This window comes from Cygnus olor, chromosome 1, assembly GCF_009769625.2.
Source record: "Cygnus olor isolate bCygOlo1 chromosome 1, bCygOlo1.pri.v2, whole genome shotgun sequence".
Classification (NCBI taxonomy): Eukaryota; Metazoa; Chordata; class Aves; order Anseriformes; family Anatidae; genus Cygnus; species Cygnus olor.
The window spans coordinates 65067901-65092644 of NC_049169.1; the positions used below are offsets into that span (position 1 = coordinate 65067901).

Below are 24744 nucleotides of genomic sequence, written 5' to 3' on the forward strand. Positions count from 1 at the left end.
GTAGAAACAAATCCATGCAGAGGATGACGAAAGGATTAGGATTAACTGAAATGATAAACCCCAGAAGAATCCTAGAAAAAGGAAGTGGGAGCAAATAAGAACAGCATTATAGTAAAAGCTTTTAATTAGGTAATTATTAGAAAATGCTATGCCCTGCACCGGAGTGTTAGGAAGCAACTGGCTTATCTCCTTCATTTGACTAAATGTGGAGAATCATACTGTACAGTGACTCATTATTTGTCCCCGTTGAGTTTAAGAAACTTCGCTGTGTTTACCATGTAGAGCACAGTAATAGATTAGAGCATAAAATCAAGACTTCAGTGCTTTTCTGATAGTTCTGCTCAGTGATCCTGATGAAGAAGGAGAGAACAACTCTGGGAGAGGGCATAAGTAAAAAATCTAGATAATTCTTTAACTTGACCAAGCATGGCAATCTTTGTGTGTTCTACATCAGGGTAACAAATACATGTGCATATCTGAAAACTTTCTTTTGTATGCGTTAAAATCAATGGATGTAGATGTTTCTGGAGGTTAACGCTATCCAGATTAATGTATTAATGGGAACCCACAGGATCTGCTTATTTTTGAGGATTGTGAAATTTCTCAGTCTTTATTGGCCAGTTGAGTAAAATCAAATTATTATTATTATTATTATTATGCTTTGATTTGGAGGACAATTTTTAAGGCTTTCTCCTTCAGCTGGTATCTGATGGGTCAAGTTTGGCCATATGGTTGTGAGCCTGTTAATGTGTAACCATTTTAATAGATCCCTAAGCCTAGTTACTCAAAGGAGGGAACTTTCTAAGGAAGCATAGATATACTTTCATATTAGAAAGCAAATATTATTCTATATATGTGCAATCAAAAGCATTTCTTGTGAGAGAAGAAAAATGAAACACTCAACCATTTTGTAATCCTCTTTGCAGAGAGCGTTTGGACTTACTCTGGTCTCATTCATTGTGTGGAAGGTTCCAAGGAACGGAATTATCTTCAGTGCTGTGTTTTGGAGGGAAAAAAAACAACAACACCCTAACCCCTATTTTGCAATAAAATGAGTTGATCCAAACTTTTCTTAACAACAAATTCATGCTGGTTTGAACTAGCAGATGGTTTTGACGCTAAGAAAAATTTTAATAAGTGTGCTTTGGCCATGATTCAAGTTCTGTGCACATATTTGACCAAGAGTTGAAGTGAATGTGGGTACTGCTGTGTGCTCAGGTGATGGTTTGTATGTAATATCAGAGGTGTCTGCTTTTTGCAATTGTGTAACATGCTAGTGAGATCCTACTAGCAGTTCCACGATTATTTCCAGCTCCAATGGCTTATAAAACATTACTCTTACAAAACCTGGCTTTTTTTGTGCATTATGGTTTTAAATCACTAAATATCTTCACAATTTGACTTTAAAATTGGACTTTGCACCTCACATGTAACATTTGAATGTAGCGGTTGAATGAATTTGATGGTTGTACTGTCATTACATTCTATCTCCCATCCCCCTAGAAAAAAGATTCAAAATCTAACGTTTGCTATTTAAGGAAAGTTCCAAGTGAGCATTTCTATCTAGCAAAAGCTTTTACTTTTTGCTAAAGCTGGGAATGCATTCAAGGCTAGCCTTTTAAAACTGCATGCTTTGTTTTCCCAAAGTGGAATCAATTTAGCGTATAGTTATTCAGAAATGATTCTTCTTCTTTCCATTTGGCTGAATCAGCTCAAATCTGTCTGCCTTTAAGAGGTCTGAGGTCTGTCTCTTTTCTTTGTGAGAATCATCATGAATTCATATTTAGCATCACTTTTTTTTGTTAATTAACCATTTATAGTGTTTCATGTCAGACTTCTTTAATCTGAAAAACTGGGAACCTGTGGAAGAAATCATTAATTCACTTCCCTCTACAGTTAATACAGATGTTAATGTTTCCTTGTGAAGTGCTGAATGCTAGACAGTCTTTGAAGGCTGGTCTGGAAAAAGTAGGTCTGTACTTCACTGGTTGAATGTGTTAGCAAGTTATTTGGTGCAGTAACACCTTAACACCCGATTATAGATAAACAGTTGTTGGTGCTAGGACCTCTTCATGTACGCTGCGTGCAGTTTGGCTGTTAAACCTACTGCACGTGTGATTTTATGCTATCCAAAGGGGTGATTCATAGTTCACTTCGTTTCTCCATTAGGGATTGGGATGCATTTGGTATGCATCTCAAGCAGAGCTGCTACTTTAGTTTCCTTTGTTACATACTTAGTTCATGCGCACCAAACCTGTTGTGTGAAGCCAATCAACACGTGACAAGTAGGGACTATCTGAGGATCTTTCAGACAGTGCCACTGCTGCAAAATAAAAGGCTGTTGTGGATATAGTCACATTTGTATAATTTCTAATGCTTGAACCTTCAAAGGAACTTAAATACTGATGAAGTTAAGTATTTCAGCACTCAGGAAGATAAGTGTTATTTCTGTCAGTGAATGCATATTGTAAAATGTTTCCAAACCATTAAATTGGGTTAGATATAATGTGATTATTCAAAATCATGCAGTTAGTGGTTGCTGTAGTTTGAGATATTGGAGAATTTTTGTCCTCAGTGCTAACCATCAGAAAGCAAAATTGCCTCCTTCTTCATAAGGTAATTGGATATATTAAGTGTTGTGATCTCTTCAGATATGTATTCATAGGAGCTCTACCATATCCTTAGCTAAGGTTTGAAGCAGGACATATTTTCTTTCCTACCTTTTCTTGAATGTGTTGATCTTTATCTGTCCTGCAGAGTTAACATGTATTTCTCTGTAATTGAGCAACTGTAACAGTTAATTTTGTTAATCATGTAAGGGGAGGTATCAATTTTTAGTAGTGTATCAATAACAGGATGGGTCACTGTGCAATACAGACTTGTGTGTAGTTGAAAGAATGAGATGAGATTTTGCTGCTGAACACTGCAATTTTTTTGGACTTCATATCTGATCAGACAGTGAGTGTTTCATGAATAGCAGACTACAAAAATGCAGAAATAACATTTATTCCAGAAAAATGGGTCATATTCACTCTAATATTTTTATATTTTCACCGCTTCTTCATTCCAAGAGGGGATTTTTTTTTTTAAAGTGAAAATTCTTATTTTATGGACAATATTTCTGCCCTTAATGTCCCCTTCAGATAGATATTTTTTGTTAATTTAACCAATGGAAATCAGAATAGGTAGTGAGATATTTCATAATTAAAAAGGTAGCACGTGACTACTTGAATTTGGTGGCTTATGGTCTTTATTAATCCTAAAGTAACTGGTTGAGGTTCTGCCAGGTGTAACTTATACTGTGTGTTCCCTTGTATGGTAAGTCGTAAACCAGAAGTACAAGTAATGAGCAATGCTGTATTAGTATTTCTTCAGGTTACGAAACTGTTATTACTGTCAAGCTGATTAAATTTCCAGTAGGAAGCTTCTTCCTTTCTAACCTGTTCTTAACATGTTCTGAATTAATGTCTGTCACATCATTTTTTTCATCGTTGAAAGGTGATATTAAGCAGTACAACGTTAAGTCATGAGAAGAGGAAACCTATGGAAAACATTAAGCACAAGGCATGAGAGATGTACTGCTAAATGAAGTAAATAGTAATTATTAGCTGCAGCCTCATATGCAATACTTGATAGCTAAAACTGATGGTTTTTTTTTCTTTCCAAAGAACTTTATCTCTTGATTTGTGGTCTTTGGGGCTGTTTTCTTGTTTTTTAAATACGTGTCCTTTCTTTTCTCCCTTCAGCGTTGGGCTAGCTGTTAGGAGATGAGTAGCGCAATTGCTCTTACATCACTTTTGATACTGGAATCATTTAAATTGCACAAGTTGATTTTTTTGTGCAACAGATTACGCCCTAAGGTGCACACCCATGTGTATCCAAGCTACACATCTAAATGGCCTGCATGGAAACAAGAAGAGCCCTTTTTATCATGGAGATTTTATAATACCTCATGTTCAAGGCACATTTTATATTGACTATGATTTGTACATTTTCTGAATGGCCATTAGTCAGGTCTCCAACAGAAGAGTGTGAGTGTCATAAATTGTAGGGAAATGTTTGACCAATTTGATGATTGACACCTGACAAGAACTCTCTGGGAAAAAAAAACACAACAAAACAAAACACACACACACACAAAAGGAAAAAATAGCTGTTGCCTTAATTATATTTTCCCACTGATCTAAGTTTTCTGCTTGTTCTTGATGGATCTTTAATTACCACATGCTGTGGATAATCCCAGTGGTTACAATCAATACAATTTTAGTCCCCTAATTAGCACCATTCAGTCTCTGTACCAAATGAAGAACAGTTGGTATTATAATAATGTGAGAACACATTCAACATATGTAGAATAAAGCAGAATTAGCTCAATATGAAGCCATCCAATTAATAGGAAGTCCTGAACTTGGCACATATTTTTAATGTAGTTCTTGGATGGAATTTGCTTTTTAAAGTGCTCTGTTTCCACTGTCATTAACCTTATGTAACTTGGCATGGCAGTCCCCTCTTGGTTGTACTGGTTTTATATAGCTTCAGATGAAGTGAGTGTCAGGGAACTGTTCTGGTTGGAGTGATTTGGAAAAAAGGGTTCCTTTTCATCTGAATTTGTTCCTTAAACAACAAGGCTGAAAGAAATAAATTTGAGATATAGCCTTAGAACTATTATGATGTTTTTATTACTGTAAAACATGTTTTGTAATAAACTCTAGAACAAAATAAATCTCACTTATTTCCTACTCAAAATATCTGTTTCCAGACAGCATATGGACAGAAGCAGGAGATCACAATAGAATTTTCCTTTCAATTTTATAAACTGAGTAAAAATATGCTTCAGTTTCTGAAAAATTACTATTCTTGAGCAAGTATGGAGGAAAGGAATGAAGAATTCTTTTCTGAACTCCTGGATGTGGAACTGAGACATTTATTCAAGAACTCTTAACGTGAAATGCAGTCTAGTCTTGAGCCCGTAGATCGATTACTCAATCTCTTCAACCTTCCCACTTGGCTTCCTACATTCTCCCACAGCATGCAAATAGAGAGATAACACATCTGAACAAAATGTTGCATCTTTCTGTGCTATGCAAGTCTGCTGAGGTACTCTAGAAGATCTACCAGGCCTTTTTGATGAGAGCCTGGGTTCAAGGAGACCTACCAGCAGTGAATTGAATGAGCATTGAGTCAGGGATTACTTGGAAGAACTTGATCCGTGTGCGATCATGGGATGAAACTGAGGGTGCTGAGATTGCTGGCTGATGCCAGTGGAAGGCTTATTCCTCTCATCTTTAAAAGACTATGGAAATTGCAAAGGGGTCTCAAACAACTGGGGAAGTGTAGATGTTATCTGGTCTTCGGTCTAGGTCATGGGATAAGGCACTTCTAGGTTCATGAAGATAAGGCATGGGATCACAGGCTGGTGTGCCTCACTTCAAGTCCCTGGGAATTCTGCGGGATGAGTCCTTTTGGAAAACACTTCAGCACAAGTGAAAGACAAGAAGGGAACAGTCAGCATGAATTTACCAAGAGTAAATAATGCCTGACCTCACTACCTTCTCTGATAAAATGGCTGAATTTGTGGAATAAGGAACTGGGTATCATTTATACTGCCTTTAGCAAGGCTTTCATCACAGTCTCCCACAATATTGTCATAACTGATTAGAATGCTATGGTCAAAGTGGTTGGCCAGACACATGGGTAAAAAGCTGTTTGCATGTTCAGACCCTGGGTAGTGATTAATGAGTTAACATCTACTCCGTTTCTTGTAATGAGTTGAGTCCTGATTAACATCTTTATCAATGACCTGGATGAAAGTGACACGGTCAACTTTCATTAAGATTGCCGATGACACCAAGCAGGGTGGACTAGTTGATATGTTCTAGGGCAAAGCTGCTGGTCAGAGAGACCTAATCTGCAGGAATGAGCAGGCTGGAGTTTTAGAGATTCAGCAACGAGTGGGAAGAAGGCCCCCTGCAGAAACAGAGGATGGGGATGGGCTGCGTGGGAAGCAGCTCTGCAGAAAAGGATCTGGGGGGCCTGGTGGACAGCAAGTTGAGTGTGAGCCAGGAGTGTGCCCTGGCAGTGGAGGAGGAGGCTATTACGAACAGATGAAGTCATTGTCTCCTTCAGCTTAGCACTTGTGAAACCATGTGTAGAATATTGTATCCAGATTTGGGCTGCCCTATCCAAAGAAGATACAAATTAGTGAGTTCCTTGGAGGGGTACTAAGCTGGGTAGTGGGCTGAAGTACAGGCCTTGTGGGAAGAAGCTGAGGAAATGGGCCTTGCTTACCCTGGAGAAGGTCTTTGGACCTAATAGCAGTCTGTACTAGGAGGTTATTGAGGAGGTGGAACCAAGCTCTTCGCAGTGTTGCGTGCTGGAAGAGCGAGAAACAATGGGCATAAAAGTTCTGATCAGATATGAGAAAAACCTTGGTGGTTTTCAAGACCTGACTGGATAAAGTCCTGAGAAACTTGTTGTAATCTCATAGCTGATCCTGCCTTGAACCTGAGGTTAAACTAGATGACGTCCTGCTGTCCTTTCCAACCGGGATTATCCTGTCATAATTTTTCTTTGAAACACTGATTGGTATAGTGTATTATGTGTGCTTACGTTTCTAGTCTAAATCAGAAATGAAGATGACTTCCTGTACTCATCTTGTTTCAGAAAGGTATGGAAAGAGTAAGATACAAATACAGTATCAAGTTGTGTGTAATTGTTTGTACGCTAAATTGACAGGCTTTGAAAACTCTCCTTATTCTGTTTCAGTTATGCCTTCCAGTAAGCATACTAACAGTCACCAGCATCATTAGTTAAAGAATAAATGTAAACACATACAGAAAATACATTTCTTCACAATGAGGTGGTGAGGCACTAGCACAAGTTGCCCGGAGAAGCTGTGGCTGCCCCATCCCTGGAGGTGTTCAGGGCCAGGCTGGATGGGGCTTGGGGCATGTGGGGTATTTGAGGCTAGTGGGTGGCATCCCTGCCCATGGTAGTGGGGTTGGAACTAGATAATCTTTAAGGTCCCTTCCAACCCAGGCCGTTACATGATTATGATTTTCTGGAAGTCTTTTTCTAAGTGGGTACAAAAATTGTGATTATTTTGAAAAGACATCTTTCCTTTTAATTTCTGAATAGACCTAGGTTGGGTCTGAAAAGGAAGTGTACGGCTCCCATCTAGCAGTGCTAGGTTCACCTTCATGAGACGATAGAAAAAAGTCTGTAAAATGTTCAGTGAAAGAAGGTATTATCCTCAGTCTCTGGGGCAATTATTACTGTGATCTAAGTTTTATGGTTGTCTAAGCCTTTATAGTAACCTTTATATAGCCTTTATAAATCTCTTGTTCTTCCACAGTGATTAAACTTCCCATATCAGTTTAGCTGGAAGAACATTCCGTAAAATATAATAGTACTAGGTGGACTTTCAGACAGCCAAAGCGTTGCATCCCCAAAATGTATTGAGTATATCGGTACTGATGAGACTGGAACCTGCCTGCTTTTGTTTCCAGTATTACTGATGTGTTCTTGCTGGACATACTGGTGCTGAGAGTATCAGCTGCCCAGGCTTACAAGGTTGCTACAGACTCTCCATGTCAGCAACTGGAGTGCTCTCTTCTGTCCTGACAGTCAAGGGCATCCATACTTTTGTTAGAGGTAAAATGAAAGCATGTCAGGTATGATGATTGCTATTGGACTGTTGCTATCGCTGTGTTCATTTTCTTCACTGATCATGCAGGCTTTCCAGGGAGGAGTCTTAGTCCAGGTGCATTAGATCCAGATTGACCTTCAGGTCTTACATTTGACAGTATTCCTACAATCCGAGGTTATTTGTAGAAGTGTAACTGTTATCTTTCCAAATCCTGGGTTCAGGACATAGATCGCTTTGATTTGTTTTGTCTCCCAGCTTTTCATTGGCTTTGCTTCTGTTGCAGATTTATTTTATAAACGTTGGATAATACCTTCACTAGATGCATTTGTTTCTCAGATTCTTTATGATTTTAGTGTTAACACCTATGCACAAAACTCATGTGTTTCAAAGCACTGAACAAATGCTCGTGACAATCATTTATTTTTTAAATATGTCTGTGAGGGAGGAAGTTATTCTCATGGTACAGATGGTGATGGTACTTTTAAAATATTAATCAACATGGAGGCATATCTGTATGACAATTTGTGGTGAGCTTTATGCTGTCACATTATTTTTTTTTTTAAACTTCAAGAAGAGTGTTCAGTCTGCATGGCAGTTCCGTAGCTGCTCTGCCTCTGGCTCACTGTTCAATTTCAATTCAGGTCAGACCATCTTCGTGTTAGCTTTTTCAGTAGCCTTGCCTTGCCTCCCAAGTCTCCTGAGGGTTTTCCCTAGGACAGCCTTACAGATTAATTTTTCAGAGTACAGTTAGCCATGTTATTTTGATTTACCCTTAGTAATTCTTCATTCGCTATCAGTTTAGCCAATTTATTAAATGTGTGTCTTTGTTCAGATTTTAAATGTTAAAGACCTGAATTTTTAAAAACTTTTTATATCAGGTGTAAATTTAATGTGCTAAAAAATTACGTTTTGTTAAAAATCTAAATTTTAACTTTGTTGGTTTTTGTCGTAAACTGATTTAGCAGTTATCACTACAATTTCTTTCTAGATGTTAGAAGTCTTTCTCAGCACCCCTGAATGTATATAAATACATAAGCTGAATGTATATAATACATAAGCTAACAGCTTGTCCAGCATCAGTGATTAGCCTTTAAATTTACTCTAGTCTAGATGATCTATTTTCCTCAGTTATTTTCAGTGAGTTTTGTCTTTCTTATTTAACAACCTTTCCATTCCAGTTTCTGTCACCTTCGTCTTTGTCATGTTTTGCAGTGTGTGGGTGTCATGGAAGATACAAACTGTGTTTAACTTGTAGCAATTGGCATAAACCATGCTGAGTCTCCCTCTGCTTTATTTTCTAACCAGTCATCTTATTTCATCCTGGTCCTGCCAGAACAAGGATAGCGAAAGGAGCTCCTTCTTCATCACCTCTTGTGGTGGGCTGGCTTGTCAAGCTGTTCTGGCATTCCCCCTTCTCAGCAGTATGGGGGAGAAAATAAGATGAAAGCTTGTGGGTTGAGGTAAGGACAGGGAGATCACTCACCAGTTACTGTCATGGGTAAAACAGAGATGGCTTGGGGAAAATTAATTTGATTTATTGCCAATTAAAAATAGAGTAGGATGGTGTGAAACAGACAGCACTAAAAAATGCCTTCCCCCTACCCACACCTTCTTTCCAGGCTCGAATTCCTTCCTTCCTGACTCTTATTCTTGTCCCCGCCAAGTGGTGCAGGGAGGTAGGGAAGGGAGGCTGCGATCAGTACATAACGCTTCATCACCACCACTTCTTCCTCCTCACACTTTTCCCCTGCTCCAGTATGGATTCCCTCCCACAGGTTACAGTCCTATGTACATTGCTCCAGCTTGGGTCCTTCCCATGAAGTACAGTCCTTCAGGAACAGGCTGCTCCAGCATGGGTCCCACGCAGGCTGCAGTTCCTACCAGACAACCTGCTCCAGCGTGGGCTCCTCTCCATGGGCCACAGTTCCTGCCAGAAGCCTGCTAATGTGTGGGCTGTCTGCGAGCTGCATCTTCATTCAGGATGTATCTATAGGCCGTGGCATGGATGTCTGCTCCAGCATGGTCCTCTCCGCAGTCTGCAGGGGAACTTCAGCTCCAGTGCCTGGAGCATTTCCTACCCTCCTTCTGCACTGACCTTGGGGTCTGCAGGGCTGTTTTTCTTGCATTTCTTACTCCTGTCCCTCTCAGCTGCTGCACAGTGTATTCATGCTGTCAGAAACACTTCTCAAGTTTATAAAATAGATATTCAACAATCAATCTGATTTTTGCATCTTTCACCACTAATTTCAAGTGCCTATTGATTCAGTTTCTTTATGATGACTGTCTTGTAAAAATGTTACTTTGCGTAAGTACCTTGCAAGTATTATACCTTCCCTGGTTTTATGCTGTGAAAGATCTTTGGTCACTTACTTGACCTTCACTCATTTATATGGATATCTTCTTCCCAGCTCTAGCATTCATTTAGATCTGGGAATCTTGGTGTATTGATCAGGACATCAGTCCTGCAACTTTTTTTTTTTTTCTCCTCTCCCCTTCTTTTTTATTTTCAGACTTTAAAGGCATTCTCTACTTAATTTCCTTTGTGAGACTGACTCAAAATATGTCTTTTGGATATATCAAGACATTTTCTGTTTATTTTCTATTAAATATGTTTATATATGTGTGTGCATATGTATGCATATTATGTGTAAAACATGCATTTGTTTTAAAAGTCTAAAATCTGTTTAGCATGTCTCATCATTAAAGCAATTGTATGTTTTCATCTCTGTCTGGCTTGTTCCTTTTGGATTTTTCCCTTCGTAGTTCCACTGTGTTTTATGAAATTGGTTTGTAGGTAAGCAGTTTCAGTTCCTTTACTCAGCTTGTTCATACAAGTTTTATTGTTCTAGCACTTCTGAATTCCTCTTGCATTCATAGTCTTTAATTTGTTCAAGTGATAGCTCAGTTTTGCATTGTTGATATTCATGTACCTTTAGCACCAAAGTACAAACACACTGTTGCAATCTCACCTGTTCTGTATATTGCCCATGCTTGTCTGCACCTGCTTAAATATTTGTCTGAGATCTTCTCAACAGTTCAGTGTAGTGAATCTGTTTAGAAGAGCCTATTTTCTCCCTTCCCTACAGCACTGAGGTCATACCATTATGGACACTGAGGGTATCTTTACTGTTTTCTGCAGAGAGCTTCATTTTCAATGCTAGAGATTCTAATGGTGGAAATGCCTAGACTTCTAACTTTTCTGTATCAAAGTGGGTGTTTAGTGTATCCAAGAAACATAACTCTTCTCTGTTTTTTTTTTTTTTTTTTTTTTTTTTTCCCACTTAATATCCCTGTTTGGGAAATAGACTTCTGTTTCAAAAAAAAAAAAAAGAAAAAGAAAAAAAAAAAGAACGAGACCACTTCTGTAAAGAATGTGAGCAAGAGAGACAGCATATTTGTAAGTATCTGAACTTACTGTGTAGTTCCAGACCCTTCAGTCACCCACCCCCAGCGATCTCTTTCAAGAGATGGGGTGGGATTTGAAAGTTGTTGTCATGTTGTGTGTCATCCCCCCACTCCCGTTTGTTCTTGACTATGGCTATATGTACACCTCTATGATGTTAGATAAAGACACCACTGCCCGCCACTGCCACCACATTTTATATCAACAAATAAAGTGTAGAATCCCCATCTTCCCTCTGGAGAGAATCAGTATCAGAACTAGTGTATCCGACATTGTATTTGTCAGCCATCTGTCTGCCAAGACTTCTGAGTGCCTCATCCGATGTGGATCGTTCTACATGAAAGGGTCAGTGCCACATGAAAAAACTCATACACGTGAGTACTTTGACGTTGGTACTTGTTTAATCAGTGTGAGTGAATGCTTCATGCAAAGTTGGAGAGATTCATTCATCTGTAAGTGGATGCTGTATGTATGCCTTGGTTTCCCTTTTGTCTTGGTTGAGGTCCTTAAAATTCTGAGATTTGGAACTGAAGAGTATATGGTCTGTTGTTCCCTATACTGCTTACTAAATATCGATATCTTATTTGCATACATGTATCATATCCAACTCTATCCTATCTTGCTATCGCTTTTTTTTCACCTTGAAATTAACAAGGAGGTTAACTGGCACTATCTGATAATGGAAAAGGCGAACACCATGCCCACCTTCAATGCGGAAAAGAAAGAGGATACAGTGAACTGCAGGTCATTTAGCATAATCTCAGTCTCTGGAAAGGTTACATAGTAGATCCTCTTGGAAGCCACACACGAGCGTGTGAAGGACAAAAAGTTGACTGGGAGCAGTCTGCATAGTTTTACGAAGGGCAATTCTTGGCTGACTAACCTAATGATGTTCTCTGAGGTGACGGGCCCAACATGTGAAGGGAATGCAGTGGATGTTTACCTGCACTTAAGCAAGGCCTTTGACATGGTCTCCCATAGCATGTTTATTGCCGAATTGGCAAAATACACACCAAATGAGTGTGCTTCCATGGCTGGGCTGCCAGGCTCAAAGGGTGGTCAGCAACAACACAAAATCTGACTGATGTCTGGTTACTAGCAGTATTCTTGGGTCAGTATTGTTCAGTGTCTGTATCAATGACCTGGGTAATAGGATGGGAGTGTACTTTCTGCATATTTGCAGATGCCACATTATGGGGAGCAGTTGCTATATCAAAGGTCAGCAATGCTACTTGGAGGGACCTCATAAGGCTGGAAAAATGGAATGGCAGAAACCTTACAAAGTTTCATAAAGGTGAGTGCAAAGTACTGCATGTGGAATGGGAAAAACCCCGTCCACTCAGATGATCTGGGGCTGACTGGCTACAAAGTCCTGATGAGGGGCCTGTGGGTCCGGGTGGACGTCAAAGTGAATGTAGAGCAGTAGTGTGCCCTTGTGGTGAAGAAGGCCAGCTGTATGCTGTTTTGTATTAGCAAGAGTATGGTCAGCTGGTTCAGGGAAGCAATTACTGCTTCTATTCAGCACTTGAGACCACATCTGGAGTACTATATCCAGTTTTCTGCTTCGCACTACAGCAAAGAATGTGGTGTTCTGGAGCGACTCAACCAGGTAGCCAAAATGATTAGGGAACTGTAGGGCGTATGAGAGCCTGAAAGAACTGAATTTGCTCAGTCTGGAGAAAATAAGGCTCCGGGCATCTTTTTGTGGTCTTCAGCTACCCAATGGGAAAGTGTGAAGATGATGGAGGCAGACTTCTCAGAGGTGTGCAGCAGAAAAGGAACAGCAGTTTTCACCATTACAGTAATTAAACACTTTAAGAGGCTAACCAGCATCTCTGATCTTGGAGACATTCAAAGCTTGATTGGGCAAGCTGCTGTGCAAATGGATTTCATTGCCCTGCTTTGAGCAGGACATTGGATTAGATAAACTTCACGTGTCCCTTTCAGCCCATATTACTTTATGGTTCTACATATCTGTACTCTCAGAATGTGGGTGCTCACTTTCAAGGCACTATCTGATAAAACTTTCGATCTTCAGTTTTAGTGATGTATGGATACCCACAGTGTGACTGTACACACAGACCACTAGTAAAGACTAGTAAACAACAATATTTATAATACAATATTAACAATTACAATATTAATAATTACAATATTAATTAATATTTATAATACAATATTAACAACAATGTTAATAATCCAATTCTTTGGATTATGTAGAAGTTAAAATCATCCTTATGTCGATAATGCTTTGTGTGTAGATGCTAAGCAGGTGCCCCTTCAGTTTGGTAGAATTTTGCTCTGGCTTTTTTAGTTATAGTTTCTGACTTCACAAATCATAAAACTATTAAAGAAATTTAGAAATGTTGTGTTTTTGATGTAGATTTTGTGTTTTTGTTGCAGGTTCATGCTTATGCCAAACCAGTGGAAATAGAGAGCTGCCTGATTGCTGTTCATTATTTACTCTAACTAGTCAGTTTAGACAGATTTGTTCACTAATGTCTTGAACGTTTTTTGGCGATGTTTGTCATACGCACTTTACCACGTGCATATCTTTTCTCTGCAGCTTATGCTGTGTTAACTGTGAAGAAATTGGAATTTAAATCTTTAGGCCTCTTTTTGGAGTCATGGTTCAGGGAAACAAAGATTTCTCAGAAAACGAGCACAAGTATGACCATTATCTGGTACTGTTTCCCAACTGAAGTAAAGTTGATCTTTGGTGGCTATACGTTTGGTAATCAAGTAACGTGATTTTAAGGATAGTAAGTTTCAGAGATGTAGAACTCGGTTGAAATGGTGTAGCGTTGCTGTGGCATTTTAGCATTACCTTGTTATAATGCTGCTGTGGTGGGTTGGCTCTGGCTAGCAGCCAGGCACCCACACAACTGCCTTCTTGGTCCCTCGCTCCAGTGGGACAGGGAGAAAATAGGGAGACAAGGAGCAATAAAGCTTGTGGGTTGAAATAAAGACAGGGAAATTACTAACCAATCACTGTCACTGGTAAAACAGACTCGACGTGGGGAATTTAACTTAATTTGTTGCAAATTAACATAAATATTTAATTACTGGGGAACAAAAAAAGGCAAACATTAAAGTACTTGGGGAAAGACATCTGACTTCCTTTCCCAGGCTCAGCTTCACTCCAGACACCTCTCCTCCCCCCCTTCTGGTCTCCAATTCACTACCCCAGTCACCTCTCTGCCCTGCTTGTTGCCACCTCAGACTATACTCAATGCTTTCAGCAAGGCAGGGGGCAGTCAGGGGTTGGGGCCAGGACAGAGCAGTTTCTCTCTGCTGCTCCTTCCTTCCCACCCTTTTCATGTGTCCCAGTATGGGTTCTCCATGGGCTTCAGTCTCTTTAGGGTGTACCTGCTCCAACAAGGAGCTCCTCCTCTGACCTGGCTATTCTGTCACTTCTTCTATTGTTCTCTACCTTCTCTCTCCATGTGGCATTTTCTGCCCTTTCTTACATACGGTTTCACCAAGGTGCCTGCTGCATTTGGCTGATGGGCTCAGCTGTGCCCTGCAGTGGGTCCACCTCAGAGCCACTGTAACCGACTGCATTGGGCACAGGGCAGCCTCCGGCCTCCTTCCCACCTGCGGCCCCCCTGCTGCCAGCGCCTTGACACCTGCACACACTGCAGTTGTGATCAGAGCTGCGTGTATTGCTGGCTAGCCCATAACATCCCAGGAATGTGGAAAAGGGAGTGCTGGGCTAAATATTACGAATAACCGGTGATAAGTACTTCCTCATTAGAAGCTAATGCTGCCTTCAGCGTTCTTGCAGTTCTGTGTAAGTCTGGATTGCTTCCTCAATTTAATGCCTTTTTGAAGAATTCTTTAGTGGCTGAACTCTTGGGTTCTGTTTCTAAAAGACTATTGGTGCTTTTTGTCTGCCTGACTAAGGCTACATAGGAGTGGTTTTGCTGCAAACAATATCACGGTGAGTAAATCATGGAATAAGGTGCTATAATCAAGCAAATATGAAAAGGCGGAATTTGGACATGTATAAAGAATAATGAATTGGTCTCTGAAAAGCAGCCTAAACCCTCCCTGCCCTGAAAAACAAACTACTAAATAATTTGTTAGTAATTTAATGGATTTTTTTTTTTTAAGTGAACAAAATAATAGGGAAATAAATCACGTTAAGCCAGATCTGGATTTCTCTGTACCTTTCATGTTCATGCTTAATGAATCCTTTGATGCTTCTGTAAGAAAGTAATTAATTGGCTACTGATTTAACAAATGGTATTATTATTCTTTTTGTGTTAATGTCTTCAATAGCTGATTTTAGTATAATAGCCATATTCCAACATGAATATGCATTTAACTACTGTCATTATTAGTCTTTTTCCTCTAATGTGCTGGTAAACATTTGGTGACTCATTAGGAACTTTATAAACTTTACATATATATATTTATTTATATATATATGCATACACATACACCTTAGATAACTGGGTTAGCAGATCTGGATACTGCAGTTATTTTATCTTAGAAATTACTGTTTTCTTATCACTTATGTAGCTTATAGTTCTTGAGTCTCCTTTAGCCATAGAAAGAAATGTTTATAAGTAGCTTAAAAAGTCTACCCATTTTATCTTCATTTTGTGTATTTTGTGCTTAGGTAAATATTGCTGTTACTGGTTGTCATGAATGAACTTGTGTAAATTTCTGATATCATGTGACAATGTGTACCACAGTACTTATTTCATCCCATTGGGTATGTTTTGTAACCTACTGGCTAACAATTTTATACGATATTTATTTCTCTTACTGCAAAAAACAAATGAATAGTTTTTCTCATTCTCGACACACCTTCTCCACACCTTTTGTAATTTTATTGACCTTGTATAGAAGCAGAGAAATATCTGAGAAGCTGTTGCAGAATCTAGTTGACAAATTAATAGTATCCACAAATAATACTTTTGTTAGCTCTTAATTGACCAGTCAGTAACTGAGCAAAGTCGTGCCTTTGATAGGGGTTGGAGAAATAACTGGCACTTCAGTACTGAGAAACTGCTCTACAGTATCTTGTGATCTAGATGTTATATTCTAGAGTAATAGTAGCTTTATTGCAATTACTTTCATTTTTGATGGTTTATCAGTGTAAATAAGATATTGTTATATGCTTTATTTAGCTAGACTATGTAGCTTTGTGGTTTGAATTTAGAGACCTCTGTGGTTTAAAAAGGAAAAAAAATCTTGTGTAGAATTTGACTATCCTGAAAATAAGCAATATACTAGTGAATATTGTTCTAAATCTTTAAAAATATATTATAAGAAGAATAACTTATCTAGTAAATAATTTTCAGGTATTATTTTAAGTCTCAAATATACGGAGAACTTATGGTACCTCGTTTAATCACCTTGGTGGCATATATATAAGCGCTTAAAGAAATAATGGTGCCATTTTCTGGTTTAGTAAACATTTTGCAACTTTCAAAATAATAATTTAAAATATGTGGCTAAAAGGATATTCTCTGCTCTGTTATATCTGGAATACTCTTCAGATACCTCTAAGGAAGTCAATCTCAGACAACTTTGTGGATATACATGTCTACCTCCCGCTGACTTATTAATTCTGTATTTCTTTAGGTATGAGTTTTGCTGCTCAAGACTTAAAAGTTAAAAATCTTCAATATTAGGTTTTATCAGTAATGAAAAATTATTGACATGATTTATTGTATAAAACCTTCAAACTCAAGGAGGTAACATACGGGAATTTGTACTCAAAGCAGCAGAAAAAGTAAATGTGTGAGCTTCAAACTGCTATTGTTTACTAATTCACAAAGCCACAGTATTTTTTTTCAGTACTACATAGCCTGAGCAGAGGCTTTTCTAAGGGTATTTGTTCAATACAGTCTAGAGAACAGGTTGATCTCTTAGACTGATGCAAGTGTTTAATTGGAAAGGAGTGCCTCTTTCAGCTAGGAAATTTTCAGCCTCTGAAATTACATTTCAGTGCTGTAAAATAGTGCTGCATGCTAAAGCTTGATTTGAATTTTAGCAGAGACTTTTTTGTCTTTAAACATATCTTTCTCAGGGAGAAACTCAATGTAGAGTGGTAGAATGTAAGTTTATAACAACGTAATCGAATAATGTTCCACAGATATGGATGAATCAGGGTGCTTGTCAGGTCTGGATAAATGTAGGTACCCACTGACAAACTATTATGTCATACTGGTGTTTCAGAGGTCTAACTGCATTATTTTAACTTTTTAGTGTTCGTTCCAATACTTTTGCCTGGTGAACATGGCTGAGTGACCTAAAAGTCGATGTTTTTTTTTGTCTCATCTTTCCTCTGCTAACGTGGTAGAAAATTACAAGGGACATGCTTGTCAATGGCAGTAATTAACAAAAACAGCAGAAAATAATGGATATGTAGGTAAATATGACTGTTTACACTGAGGCCTAGATTTCACGTGCTAGATACATCTTTGGTTTATTGGAGTTTTAGAATGTGCTTGTGAATTTTAAAATACAGTCCAATTAGTGATATTACACTTCAATTCCTATTACAGAACTAAATATTAAAGAAAACATATGAAGTTTTTAGCTGTTACCTTCTTAGTTTGGTAAGTTGGAGATAAACCTAAAGCTTTCCTTCCTATCCCGATGTGTATCTCTAACCCTGTAAGGGAGCAGAAGAGAAAAGGAGATGTGCATTGAGTTGTGCGGCTTTTGAATGAGATCTTCAGGGCATGTGGTCTCCACTGAGTTTGTGTGATTTGGCTATGAAGGGCATTTTGAATTCATGAACAAATTAATGTTTGTTCTGCTTTTTTTTTTCTTTTTTTTTTCTATGTACAGGCATTTTCCTTGTTTACCACTGAAGTGGTAGTCTGAGTGGTAGGCTCTTTAGCTAGCACCTGCAATGCCGGGCAGCCTCAATAACTGTACATTTCAGAAGGTCTATGTGCAAAGAAAATGGTAATGTCCTTTTTTGTGTTTGTAGGAGTATGCAGCTTATGGAATTCAGGCTAGTTTGCTGAGGTTAAAATTTAAACTATGAGGTTTTTTTTTTTATTTTTTTAAATTAAAGTAAAAAATCCTGTCAGCCAAGTACTTAATCTCACAGAATCAGCTTGACTCAAAAATACCGCAGGCAGTAATATGAAGTTAGTGCTCACAAGCAAATGAGTCCCAAAAAAGTCTTCTTGTCATTTCTGTTGGTGGAAAAAATTGAATATTTCTTTTAACTGCTACTTCTTTTGCATAAGCTGTGGAAGAAATGAAGCTTCATACCTCAGGGGTGAGGTTAGGAGAAGTTAAGGTGTTCAGTTTCTGTCTTGACTCAGAAAAAATACCTGTCTAATCGAAGGACTGGAAATATAACATGCTCTGGAACATCATTTTCGTAGAAATAAAAGTTCTCTAATGGTATCTTTTATCCACATATTTTTATTCACATATATATGTGAATTTTGTTTATTCTTGTATATGAGAAACAGTTGAAGAGTAAAAGAACTTCTTGAAGGGGCATGTACGCAAAGCAATAGATACTAAAAAGACTAAGGAAGCAGTCCCAAATGCTCTATCTATATGGCATTACTAATAGCCATGACTGCTACAAATTTGCAATCAGTGGATATATCAGCTTCCAAAGGTACAAAGTGTCTCACAAGAGAAATGTTCTGAACTCTGAAAAAACAGTGTCCTCAGGGTCGCAGTGATGGTGGAGTCAGACCCTTCTCAGGATGGAACGGTATTTTGTATGTGTTTTTAATTGCTCACTGCTTACTAATTAACTTGCTCCTGATGGGATTTATGCAGAGAGACTCTTGACCCTTGATTAGTAAGCAGCTGACTTGAGACCAGTTTCATTGCATTTGTACTTTTAGTCTGGGCTGCCAGAGTTTTTAAAAAGCTGATAATTTGAAGTAAGCTCTTCTAAATAGCTATTGTAAAAATAGCTGTGTACAGCCTGGCCTGCTAGATTCCCTTCAAGTTGATCTACTGTGCCACAATACAAACATAATTTGTTCACTCGCTGTCTGAAAACACTTCTTGAAGAAAATTTATGAGGAGAGGGAGGGAGCAGCAAGGTCTTCAACACATTACATTAATCTGTAACAAGAAACCTTAAATGTTAATGGAAGGAAAGCAAAGATCCTTTCTGATGTCTTTTAGAGTGTTTTAAGTCTTGATATATTGAAGCTTTTATAACTTTCATTTTGCACTGTATTGGTTTATGTGCCAATACATTTCTACAAATCCCAACATTGCTAGCCATTATTCTAGTAAACTAAAGTCTTTTTTCTTTTCCTTTTTTTTTTTTTTTTTTTTTTTTCCATTCCAGCTGTTGCCTGTTAGGTTGGTTAAACCTATCTTTTGCTAAGCTGGTTTCTGTTTTCCATTGCATAGAAGTTGGCTAGTGTTCCAAACAGATAAGTAGAAAAGGAAATGAGGTTGCCTGAGGGAGTGCAGAGGCTTTTACAAAAGCAGGAGATGGTGCATTGAAAGATGTGGTATTATTGATCTTTGGTGAAAAGTGCAGCATTATTGTGGTCTTGAAGGCGTAAATCTTTATAGACTTTTTTTTTTTCTTTTTTTGAGGGGGAAGAATTGGACTTAGCCCTGTTGTAGGGATTTATGAACACTGATGCATGTATTATCTTCACTGCCTTTTCTTGCCTTGGTTTAGTTTTAATCAAACTAAATTGTGAAAAATACCAAGGCAGGAAAGTAATTGAGTCTGAAAACTCAGTACTGTAAAGTTTTGCTACTTTAATACTCTTGATGATCTCTGAGAATTCGAGCTTTTCTAAGACAGAGGCAGTTGTGCTATGCTATATGCTTTTGTAATACAGGTCTGTAGGATAGAGCTTAAGTTTTTTATGGTGACGTTGAAAAGTTATTATTGAACAGATATAAACTGTGCTCAGTGTTATTATATATATACATGTAGCACATATACAGGATTTGGAATTCTAGCTTGAAATACTGCTTGTGTATATGAGCCAGGCTGATATTTTTGACTGATTATGCACAAATGCTGTACAAATTATTTTCTATTTAAACAAGCTAAAAGGAAAAATCTATTGGCATATGTCAATGATTGCTTGATATATACATGAAGTTTCTAATTCATGTTTTTATGGCACAACCTATTAATGATGGTAAATATTTGAGAGGAGCTGACCTGATCTAGTGTTGCTACTAACCTTGCTTTAAGTGGGAGGTGAATTAGACTCTGATCAACATTTCTATGTATCTGTAAGGTATAAAAGAAATATTGCTAGCAGTTGACACGGTATCTTTAGCGGCACAGGGCTGACCAACAGCTGGCATCACATAGAAACAGGTAAAAGGCATGAAAGTAGAGTCTAAGTCATTTTTTCTCTTTGCTTTACAAATACTTCTTTTTTTCTTGGAGGACCATATCCCTGAGAAAACTTTTGTTTTACAAAGGCATCAAGTCTAATACCTTTCATGGAAAGGAGGGGACACTACGTAGTTATTTGCAGGACACATCCATCAGCTTTGGCCTTGAACCAGAATGATCTTGAATGTTTGAGGTCTACATAACCATTCAACTCTGATTTCTCCTCCAATCTGTAGACCACAATTGGCAAGTCTAGCATGAAGTTAGTCCTTTAATGGTGTCTCCATATAGTCTTGTTCCCAAGACCTGTGGCATCGAGCGAAGATCCCTTCCATCCTGAAAGAATCAGCTTCATTTATGAGTGATGTAGAGGGAGGATAATAGAAAGTACAAAGCTGCTACTTTTGCCAAATAATGGCCTCCAGTTGCATGTGATCTGCCTTCTACTTCTAGACTATCCTCTGCTCTAAAGCACTGGGGTTTTCCTTTCACAAAACCATGCCTATTTCATTGGAGTCTTCTACTACCTTCTAACATCTTTTCCTCCAGTCATCTTAAGTGAACTGATACAGGTGTTGAAAATATACTAAAAGACTTCCTGGCCATAGACCTCTACATTTTCTGCCTGGAGGCACAGGCCAAGAGAGTAAATACCAGGTTTACCAGCAGTGCAGTTCTATTCCTGGAATCTCATAAGCTAGAGAAAGAAATTCTCTTTCTCAACAGCCATGTTCCTAATGCCAGGCTGTTTGCTGCTGTGCAACTCTTGTACTAAATATCATCCGTAAAGGAGACGGGCACTGGCATGAGTTTATAGTTTCCGTTGTTTGGTTGCTGGGCCACTGGTCACAAACCACTGAGCCTTCTCCACTTCTGTTCTTGATTCTTTGGGTGGTGAGCTCGCTGCTTCATCCATCAGTCTTTGAAATCTTTCATATCTCTTCCTGTACAGGAGCAAGTCTAAGAGGTGAGTCAAAGAATCGCTTAGTGTTCTGTGTCAGGTTATTCCTACTTGAGTTTATGGCTTTATTAAATGATAAAGACCATCTTTCTTGTGTGCCCAGGGCTTAGGGGGATGTCTGTATCCCTTGTCATGTGTGTTTTCAGTTCTTGTGGATCTTTTGTAGCAAGTGGTTAGTGCATTCTAGTTACCTCAAAGTCTGTGCAGAAATCTGCCCTCTGCCCCTGAATGCTGCTCTGACAAATACTCTGCACCTGTCCTCTAAACCGTGTGCCTCACCAGACAAGCTGACCATGTGGAAACTGGCTTTTTCCCTGTGGGATATTCTTGCTTCCATATGGTCTTGAGTGGATCAGTGTGATTAAATCCTGGCATTGAAGCACATTTTCTTTTTTCACGTGTCCTTGAATTATTTTGTTGCAGTGGTGAGATTACAGGGAGTTCACTAGGTTTGCAAGTCTGACAGTATGGACTGTAAGGGACGAGATGTGTTAAGAATGGAGGAGGAACATGCTCTTCTAACATTATCCTGTGTAGGACTGTAAAACATGAAGCTCTTCAGACTGTTTGTACTTATTTGCAATGGGATCAACTCAAAGCACTCCTGGAAGATTCCCCTGCTGTGAAAGCTCCTCATATATAAGCGCTTACTGAGGGCTTGGTCTTGTGAGGCAGTTCTAGTTCTAGATGGGGCAGATACTGATATGCAGCTGACTGCATAGAGAAGCCAACTTTGTCTCCTACTTTAGCCTCTTAAATGTTGGGCAGATATTGCAGTGTATCTAAATGTCATCTTTCGTGATCTTTATGTACAGGCTACGAGTTATAGCTCAGCCACATACTCAGTTTGTGTTCTCTCATTGGCATATTTTGTGTGTTCATTGAAAAGCATATGATTCATTTTGCCTCAATCTCTGTCCACCATCGGTAGTCACTTTTGGTTAGTCATGTGTCTGGCTGAAATGCCTTTATTTTGGATCCCTGTTTGCTGGATACTGAGAGTCATGCATATAACATCCGGCTTCTTTTTCACCCTCCCTTTTCAGGGACCCCTCCCATCCACACAGTCTGAATCACGTTGTATGAAGGGTACTATTTTTAACTGGTGTCAGGGAAATAGGCAATTAAACCTCCTGCTAGGTCAAGTTATATTACATGGGACTGTTGGTCTGCTAAAGATACTTCTCTTGCATAAATATTCTTAAGATACAAGGAGTGTGGGAAACATGCCAGACGTTTCTCTCTGTCATAAAACATAATTTGCAGGTGATGGCTAAAACATTTTCAGTAAATTATAATTTCCAGTTCCCCCTCTTACAACGTTTTTGGGCTTTGGTTCACTAGCTTCTCATATATCTAAAATGGGGACTAGCAGTTGGCAATCTGCTTGCAGGGAACAGTCGTTATCCTAGTTGTACAATGAGACATTTTAAGTGATACATCACGACTGAGGCATTCAGAATGCCTTTCACTGGGTGATATTTTTTTCCATTTGCTAACTAGGGAAGACCTGAGATCAGCCTCTTTCAATTCCAGGAGAATAATCTTGATTTTTCTTCCAGGATTGTCTTGAGTTTATTTCTGTTCTGTGGGTCTGATCAGCTAATGTCTCTCTCCTTCTGCAAGCCCCACAGTGTTGCAGAAGGTAACACAGGTTGTGTCTAATGTGATTTCAGCTGTACTGGCTTTTCTGGGGTACTCATGGATTTGGAACTTCCATATATTCATGCTGATGTCTTGAATGATGTTCATAAAAGCAAGTTCCTTTTCATGAACTTGCAGTGCAGGGAATCTGGCCAAAGGTGGAAAATCTGCATCACATGGTATGTTTACTCAAGATTTTAGTAGGATTGCTTCAGAATTGCAGAGAGGCTCCTTTCTTGAATCTTTATGAATGACAGGAAAGCATACACATATTAGTAGGAATGTGATGTGGTAAGGTTTTTTTGGGTTTCTGGGCCTGTCCGTTGTTGTTCTGAAAGTACTTCTCTGTATCGTTTTAAAATAGGTCTCAAGAACGTGGATCTGTTAGCTTCATCCAAGTAATTTTGAAAACTGTTTTAGGACAGCATCTTTGCACATGAATGAAAGAATGTTGCAATCTTAAGAGCTTTCAAAAAATTTTGGTCTCTAGATAAGTTCTTCAGTGCTTCGTTCCATGCTGGAGAGCCTTTGCTGTTACTACTGCTCACAGGAAGATGTTTCTTCCAGCTCTCAACTTAGTCCATTCATGTTCTCTGAGAGTGCATTGTCATTGCTTGGGTCTCAGAGCAGTGTGATAAAGGCTGAACGCTACTTAAAATAATGGTCTGTTTACGAATTTCTTGCAGCCATGGAGTTATAAAAGTCCTGTAACTTAACTATCTTGAAGACACCATTCAAATATGCTTGGTTAACAGTTAATAAACACTGTGAATAAACATGAAAGTACACCATTACAAATGGCTTATAAAAGAGCAACACAGAAATGGAAGAGAAAGCTTCTTAATTTATTTATGCCAAAGTTGAATCTCAAAGTTCTTCCACCCCACACCTCCTTCAAAGGACATCCAGCTCCTGCACTGAATACCTCTACCTACCTCGCTGTGAGACGAGCCTTTCTGGATAGTTTCTCTGCTTACCTGATGCCTCTATTTGCATACACTGAAGGGAAACTCATCTTGGTATAGCATTTGCTTTTTATAATCGCTTTCTTGAAGTTTTATGTGCTGTCCAGACAGCTTGATTTTTTTTTTCCTTGCACATTCTTTCCTTTAGAAATTTATTTACAACTTCCGAGGAAGTTCTACTTGTCTGACTAAAATAAGCACCATTCATTTTCCTCTTTTCATTTCACTTTTAGACCAGATGTTGTCTCTTGTCCTGGATTGGTTGATCAACTGACTGACTCAGTAAGAGGTACTCCTCCCAACATTTATTTTGGAGATTTAGCACCTGGTAAATGTCTCCATGCCCAGAAATTTATGTTTGTATTCAATGTATTCAGAAATGAACACATTTGATACAAATATCTAAAATGTCCTAAATGAATGTAGCTGATTACTGACTCTTGATTACCATCCAGATGGAATTCAGCTATGAAATAACAATAGTCTTGGAGTAACCTTTGATATTTTTCTTCTAAAGAAAGTCTTCTTGTGCTACTTGTTTGTGAATACCACAAGTCAGTAACACAAACCCACAACAGAACAGGAAACAAGTATTAACGTTAGGCTAACCATATGTGGTTATTGTCTTCCTCTCTATCTGTCCACAGCAGTGGATTTCTTAATAGCTGTTATCTCAGCAGGCAGGACTGCAGAAATTCAGGCATGTGAGAACTGATTCTCTCTTTTCCGCTGCCTTGTTCTTTCAGGATACAGTTGAGCTTTGTACATCTGTGGAGGCTTTAGCCCATGTGGTTT

General features: G+C 38.7%; 1 protein-coding gene across 13 annotated transcripts in view; it reads left to right on the plus strand.

The window, feature by feature from the left end:
- The window catches only part of ERC1 (ELKS/RAB6-interacting/CAST family member 1), a 307076-nt gene that overhangs the window by 20442 nt on the left and 261890 nt on the right, over nucleotides 1-24744 (plus strand). The window lies entirely within an intron of this gene.